Below are 8,037 nucleotides of genomic sequence, written 5' to 3'. Positions count from 1 at the left end.
AAGGTTGTAATCCAGGGGAGGGCGTTACTTTATACATACATTTATATAAATATGTATATGTATATACTATATATACATATATAGACAAAGATATATATATATATATATATTTATATATATATACCTCTATATATATATTTATATATAAATCCATATATATATTTATATATATATATATATATATATATATATACCTATATCTATATATATATATATTTATATATATATTTATATATATATATATATACCTATATCTATATATATATATATATATATATATATACATATATATATATATGGTAGACGTAACACGGAAGTGCCGAATAGTACAATACACAGTAACACACAATATAGAAACACAAAAAAGAAGAACACTCACACGTTATTTCTTGATATTTCGACGGAAACAATCCGTCTTCCTCTGAAGATATAGAAGTAATGACTGCTGGAGTTGTTGAGGTGAGGGGTGCGAGAGAAAGGGAAGGGGGCCAGGAGAAGGGGAGAACGGGAGGCGAAGGAGGGGTGAGGGTGGGCTTCCACAAAGTAACAATTTTAGGCCACTCCCATCAGTGAACGACATTGAGGCCCGGATGCTGATAGGCCATACAGATGTAAATGAATGCCATTTCAAGTGTTTTTAATTGTATAGGGTTATCGGATGTGGGAAGGGAGGCCAGGACGGAAACATTGTAGCACAGGTTGAAAGGGGTATTATGATGGGAAGCATGTTTAGGGATGGGGAGACCCGCGGACGGGGAGGAGGGATTGCACGAGGCGCGGTGGTTATTAATCCTAATGTTAAGTGGTGTGGAACATTGGCCTATGTAAAATGACGGGCAGAGTTTACAGGTAAGAAGATAAACTACATTCTTGGAAGTGCAAGAGGAATAGGGGAAGGGCGGGAGAGAGTTAAATGGTGGGATGGAGTGGGGTGGAGTGGTGAAAATAGGGCAGGTTTTGCATCTTGCTCGATGACATGGAGTGGGTATGGCTCTGGGGGTGTGAGGGGATTTTCAGAGCGGCCTGGTGGATTTGAGGATATCTGCTAGGTTGGCGGGACGTTTGAAGGTGACAGAGGGGCATTTGGGAAGAAGGTTGGAGGAAGTGTTGTGATTTTTGAGGATGGGGAATAGGTCTTTGAGGATGAATTTGAGAGACTGAATGCCTGGGAAGTAGGTAGTACAGATTGAGAGAGGCCTGGAGTCTGTGGTTGAGGCAGGCTTGGGGGTGTAGGAATGTTTAAGTATTTTTTTATGGAGGAGGGAATCAGGGTATCCTCATTGGAGGAGGGAGTGGTGAAGGTTGTTGAGGTATTTCTTAAGGGATTCGGGATGGTTGCAAATGCGGTGACCGCGGATAGAGAGGGAGTAAGGGAGGGAGCGCTTGGTATGGGAGGGGTGACAACTGCTGTAATGAAGGTATTGCTGCTTATTAGTGGGTTTGGTGTGAACAGAGGTAAGGAATTTGTTATTGCTGAGGGTAATATTAACATCGAGGAAGGTAATCTGAGAGGATGAAATGGTCGAGGTGAAAGACAGGGATGAGGAATCGTTGAGTTGGGAGATGAAGGAATTGAGGGAATCTATGCTGTGTGGCCATAGTAGAAAGTTCCGGCCGCCTTCCCACCTTGAACCTCCACCGCTCCCTCCCAATCACCCGGTCGAAATCTTCATCAATCTTCTCCTGTCCAAAACATCTAGTCCTTCTTTCCTTAAATCTCTAAACCCCAACACTAATCTCTCCCCGGCCGAATTAACTGAGTTAAAAAAACTCACACACAACCCCAACCTAGTGCTACAATGTTTCCGTCCTGGCCTCCCTTCCCACATCCGATAACCCTATACAATTAAAAACACTTGAAATGGCATTCATTTACATCTGTATGGCCTATCAGCATCCGGGCCTCAATGTCGTTCACTGATGGGAGTGGCCTAAAATTGTTACTTTGTGGAAGCCCACCCTCACCCCTCCTTCGCCTCCCGTTCTCCCCTTCTCCTGGCCCCCTTCCCTTTCTCTCGCACCCCTCACCTCAACAACTCCAGCAGTCATTACTTCTATATCTTCAGAGGAAGACGGATTGTTTCCGTCGAAATATCAAGAAATAACGTGTGAGTGTTCTTCTTTTTTTGTGTTTCTATATTGTGTGTTACTGTGTATTATATATATATATATATATATATATATATATATATATATATATATATATATATATATATACATAATGGCGAGAGAAAAAATGAGTAGGCATTCAAACTTAATGAGGAACAGAGGCAAAGGGCTGGTCACAAAGCGAAAGGGAAAGCCAAGGGCGCCATCGAGACAATTGCTGTGCGAGGACTTAAATATACAATCACCGAGGGACCTCGTTCTGCCTCCGCCGACGATACAGTTCCTTGGAGACATTGTGCAGTTGCGAAAGAAGCAGGAAAATGAGAGAGAGAAAGAGACAGAATAAAACGCCGTGAAAGTATGTTCGGGCAAAAAAATAAAATTATGACCCCGGTCTGGCGAAGTGACATTTCAAAATTACAATAGCACTAGTCGTCTCGTACTTTTCGATGAGTATTGTCATTCAGTAAATGCCTTCACTGGGAGAGTAGTTTATCTGATACTTGGTTTTGTAATTTTTGAAGTTTAAACATGTAGTGAGGTGTATACGGTTATTTCGATGCAAAAATCTTTTTTCCCACCAATTTGCCAAGCAACATATGATATAATTCATACACGAGAAGTTGTAATGGGGCAGAGGGAGTCGATTAACCTCGAAGTGGAAATATGTTTTGGCAAGAGTAAAAAGTGTTCGCTAAATTTAATGCCATAGCAAAATCGATTGAACAATCTCGAGTAATAATTACCATGAAGGAGACTGAATTAAACAAAAACATACGGACAAAAGAGGTCGTTTCTTTAGAGTAAGGTAAAATAAATTATACAGGTATACAGATTCAGAAATGGCATATTACCGCTCCATGATAGAATCAGCAAATATATTTGTCAGTGTTTCCATGCAATCTACCCGTTTCAACATTTCAGAATTTGTCACAATGTCGGAAACAAAAGCGCTTGGATATCAAACGATTGGTTAAGTGAAAGTGATGGGTACTATGACTACTAGGGTTAAGACCGAATTTCAACAAATCTAGTTCAACCAACAGCCAGACATTAGCGTGTTCCCATCCTTCTTACGTTTAAAACAATTTTCACTCGGTGCTATGACATTCCAAACCACGGACATATTCCTGTCTCTTACAATATTTGGCTATCAAAGATAATTTTGATCTTATATTATAAATTAAAATCATGTATGAAACAAATTTACCATATAAAAATTCGTGTAATCTTTTTAGAACAAAAAATAGCCTTTATTTCGCTAGGTGCTTCCATAAATTCTGCAAATTAGTTTAATTCTACCCGACGGCTTTCAGTGGAATCCACGTGATGGCTTTTAGCTACACATCCTCCGCGCATAAAAAATAATCATCTTACGTTAAATGATAATTCTTGCTTTTGGAACCTACCTGAACATACACCTGTGTTGATAAAACCTATGGCATATTAAAATATAGAATTTTAATTTTATCGTAAAATAAATCAAGATGAATGGATTTAAACAATTTCCTCCGATGATTCGAAGAATTTCAAAGGAACGGTTCCATCTAAAGTCCACTAACACCGGAACCAGAAATTTTTAGGCAATAAAATTCCCCAATGGTCAATATCTCATTGTGATAGCTGTAGTTGAGCATCGGAAATAATAGTAGACAGGAAGAGAACAATGGAAGTATTGGAATGTCGGTGCTGAAGAAAGGAGGCCAAGATCAATTAAACGATATTACGAAAGAGGATACACGAGAAGGTGCCGAGAAAAAAACGAAAAAAGACAGGGGTACCTAATCGGAGACATTTTGAGTAACAATTGCTTGAGGACAACAAGGAATGTGAAAGGGAAGGAGTAGGAAAGGGAGAAAAGCCCCAGATGTGACGTAAATTACGGGTAGATCTTAACTCAAACTCAAGCTTAGTCTATATGCTTCCCTTTCGAGGAACTGTGGGAGTGGCAAGGAACAAAAAGCTAACAGAAAAGAAAAAAAAAAGAAGTATTAGGGATGGCAGGGGAAGATGAATGTTTGTTGGTAGATAATCGAAGGCCGGAAAATTGGATGCAGAGCACATTTAATGGTAATGCGGTGCGATGGAGGGGTCAACGTTGAGTAAGAATGGGAGAGGGAGGAAAGCTTGGGCACGTTGGACGGATTGGAGGGAGGTTGGAAGCTTACGGCATTACAAATGATTTTTACTTTCATGTGGGGTGTTACGGAATTCAGTCACGCGTTAGGCGGGGATTAAAAATGTAACCGTTTTCTGTCCCTGGGTCAATCAAAAACATACCTCTACCGGTAGGCTAATTCTAACAATATCTATAGCTCTAATTGCTATGGAAGACGCGCCAATTTTTACACTGAAATACAGGGTGACTTCCAAAAGTAATGCGATTGAAGTTCCCGCGCGTCTCCTATTGATCGGAGTGAATTCAAACCACTTGGAGAAGGTGGGGGGGGGGACGCTAAACATTTCCGCAAAATCGGTCTCAGTGCTCTCCAAGCTGTGAAAGCGACAGGAAGTCAGTTATTGTAAACCTCTGCGCGTCGACCGTATCACGAAAAAAATGAAATCGACGATCGAGCAACGTTACGCGATTAAGTTTTTAGCTAAGCTGAAAATATCTCTCGAGGAGACTAGCAGAATGAATAGTGAGCCTTACAGACACTCTGCTCTGTTCTACTCACAAGTTTCGAGGTGGTTTAAGGTCCTTAAGGAGGGCCGTGGAAAGGTTTACGACGAACAACGCTCTGCGTGGCCGTCAACCAGCAAAAACGACAACAATGTGACTCGTGCTCGACAATTGTTGGACTCTGACCGTCAATTGAGTATCAAGATGGCTGCCAAATTAACTGAATTTGTCGTCTACTTGTTTGTTTCGCATTTTGACTGAATATTTAGCGATGAAGAAAGTGTGCGCCAAGCTCGTGTCTAAGGTGTTTGCCACAACGCGCTACGAGTCCGCGAGTTCCTGGCAAAACACCAGGTGCCAACGCTGTCCCAGCCTTCTATAGTCCTGACGTCGCTCCAGCTGACTTCTTTTTGCTCCCTCGGATTAACGCAACCCTGAAAGGAACCCGTTTTTCGTCCATAGAAGAGATCAAATCAGCCGTGGCGAAGACCTTGCGAGAGATCACCGAAGATGCCTTCCAGAGCACGTACCGGTCATGGCAGAGTCGCTGGAAAAATCTATAAATACCCAAGGACAGTACTTTGAAGAATTTTAAGTGTTTGTACAAATATGTTCAATAAAGTATTCTAAAAAAATAATGAAATTACTTTTGGAACGCACCCTGTATGATCACTGCCCCCTTCACTCTCTTCCCTCCCCATGGCAATCCTCTCCTCCCAATTCCCCACACTGCATTTCCCTTTTAAGTGTAACTCATGACTAATTTTTAGATGAATTAACCCATTTTTTCAATTGAATCGTCCTCCAGCACATATAAAAATGGACGTTGTTTGATTGATTTTTGGGGGTCGGGATTAAGGCTAGTAGAGGCTCTTCTACCCAGAGGGCCTGGGTTCTAATCCTGGAGACAACAAATATTTTTCAGTGTTATCCCGATCCCTTCTTGAAGTGCTTTGTGGAGAGCACTTTGAGTGAGTACGACGTCCGTTGGATGGGACGTTAAACTATTGACCCCTTGGCCCCTTTCGTTTAGGGTTGGCTAACGCGGACGCCGGGTTTCTTTTCACACTTTCTCCTTTCCCGTCCATCCCTAATGGCACAAATGACCTTAGCTGTCAGTCGCCTAACCAAAACAACTACAAAAACACTTGATAGATTTTTACTAAATAGTTTTCCCTTTTCCCTTCCTCTCCCATGTCCTCCATTATTCCACTTATTATATTATCCACTCTTCTCACCCTGGTGCTTGAATCCCCTGGGGCAAGACCTGACTTGGAATGCGACGGCAAGCGTGACGCGAAGAATTATTTTTAACTTGTGTGGAGGGTGCGCGGTAATCCCTTAATTCCTCGAGACAACATGAAAAGCCTCGTAGGACGGAATGCAGTTGGATCATTGACGATAGTTGGGAGAGAACGGCGCAGGGGTGAAAGGAGTATCGGGGCCCATGCAAGGCAGGCCGCAGTGTTGGATTTACTCTGGGCACTTGCGAGTTTCGGCAGCATCAAAATGGCCAGCAAAAATGAAAACACTTGGGATAACTGAAACTGGATTTTCTACGGAAAGTAGGCCTGGAAGATTTTGAAGCGATGGATCATAATCATTCAGCCAATTGCAACATGCTCGACAAAAATCAAGTAAAAGAAAGTAAGTGAGGAAATAAACGAATTCTCACATATAACTTCAGCTACAAATATGCAATGGTGTCAAAAAAATCCCTATCACCTACTTCTTGATTAAGTACGACGTTTTAAGATGATAAAAGCAGATTTTGGGCGCCACCCATCCGCTGGATTATTCTCGAAAGAGGAGGCGGGGGAAGTGTGCCGAAAACTTCTCCGCACGACTGGTCTGCTGAGGGAAAAAAGCTTCTTCTCTGCTATAATCCCTTGCTCTGAGGAAAAAAGTATGCTCAGAAATCGCGTCGATTGGAAAAGGAACTCCTTAACAGCAAATAAAGAAGCACACAATTTTTATCTCTACACTAAATCGACAGCTGCGTACTGCGAGGAATAAAGGAATCACAGAGAACGCACTCAGTAAATGCGTGATGACTTTAAGATACAAAGTTTCTTTTTCCAATAATAGTACAATGAAATTATTAGAGAAATAATAATTATATAGTAAATTGCTACACCAGGGATATTACTCCCAGCCTCGGTGGAGACTCCGAATATACGAGGGTCATCCGGAAAGTAGTACCCGTTCGTGCCGCATGAAGTGCTGACGACGCGAGTAGCCGCTGGACGAGGTCAGATAGCTTCAGTGGCTTGTCTGCCTTCTCTGAGCCAAGTTGCGTGACGCTAGCATTACCTGTGTTGTTTCTGTGATTGTTTACAATGTTTAAAAAAATTGAGAACGCCGCCAGTTGTGAAGTGAGGGCAGTGATTAAATTCCTCAATGCAAGAAACGTTCGCCCATGTGATATTCATCGCCAATTAAAGGAGGTGTATGGAGACAATGTAATGGACGAGTCGTCTGTTCGGCGGTGGTGTCGCAACTTCAACATGGGGAGGGGGAACACACACGACGATGAGCGTTCGGGGAGACCGTCTGTCATTACAGACCAACTGGTGAGCTCAGTTGACGAATTCGTGAGGAACGATCGGCGCGTCACAATTGATGACATCTGTGAGCATTTTCCCAATGTTTCTCGAACAATTGTTCATGAAATTGTTAAACACCATCTGCATTATGCAAAAATTTGTGCAAGATGGGTCCCTCGCGTATCTCAATGAGCTGGCGGCGAAGGACTATGCAGCAGGAATACAGAAACTTGTCACACGTTATGACAAATGCCTTAATTTGCTTGGTGATTATGTTGAGAAGTAGTTTAAAGTATCCTCTTTCAAATAAAATTTTTTATGTTTGTTAATATTTACTTTTGTGTCTTTATTTCACGAACGGGTACTACTTTTCGGATGACCCTCGTATGTATGTATATATATATATATATTAATACGGTATTTCCTGAGATAAACACCGTAAACAATATCGAGCGGACGAGTCCACAGACTTAAGATTTATATTCTTATAACCATAAATATTCCTCCTCCCATGGACTACAACCTTCACGTGGTGGACGGGCTAGTGCATTTCGATGAACCCTAGAGCTGTGCTGGCACATTGGCAATTGCTCCCGGTGGAGAAATCATGTCAGATAGGTCAACGGTTAGAAACCAGCGTCGGTTCTTTAATGAGGCGGCTGAAGAGGCGTCTGACCCCATTGGGGCGGTCATTGAGTGGTGGTGTCTAGCTAAAACGCTACTGAGGATGGCAGCAGAAAACCACTTTAATTATTAATC

The sequence above is a fragment of the Hetaerina americana genome, unplaced genomic scaffold, assembly GCF_022747635.1.
Source record: "Hetaerina americana unplaced genomic scaffold, ioHetAmer1.1.p SCAF_20, whole genome shotgun sequence".
Taxonomy (NCBI): domain Eukaryota; kingdom Metazoa; phylum Arthropoda; class Insecta; order Odonata; family Calopterygidae; genus Hetaerina; species Hetaerina americana.
The sequence above is the reverse complement of the archived record's forward strand: the minus strand, read 5'-3'. Positions refer to the sequence as shown.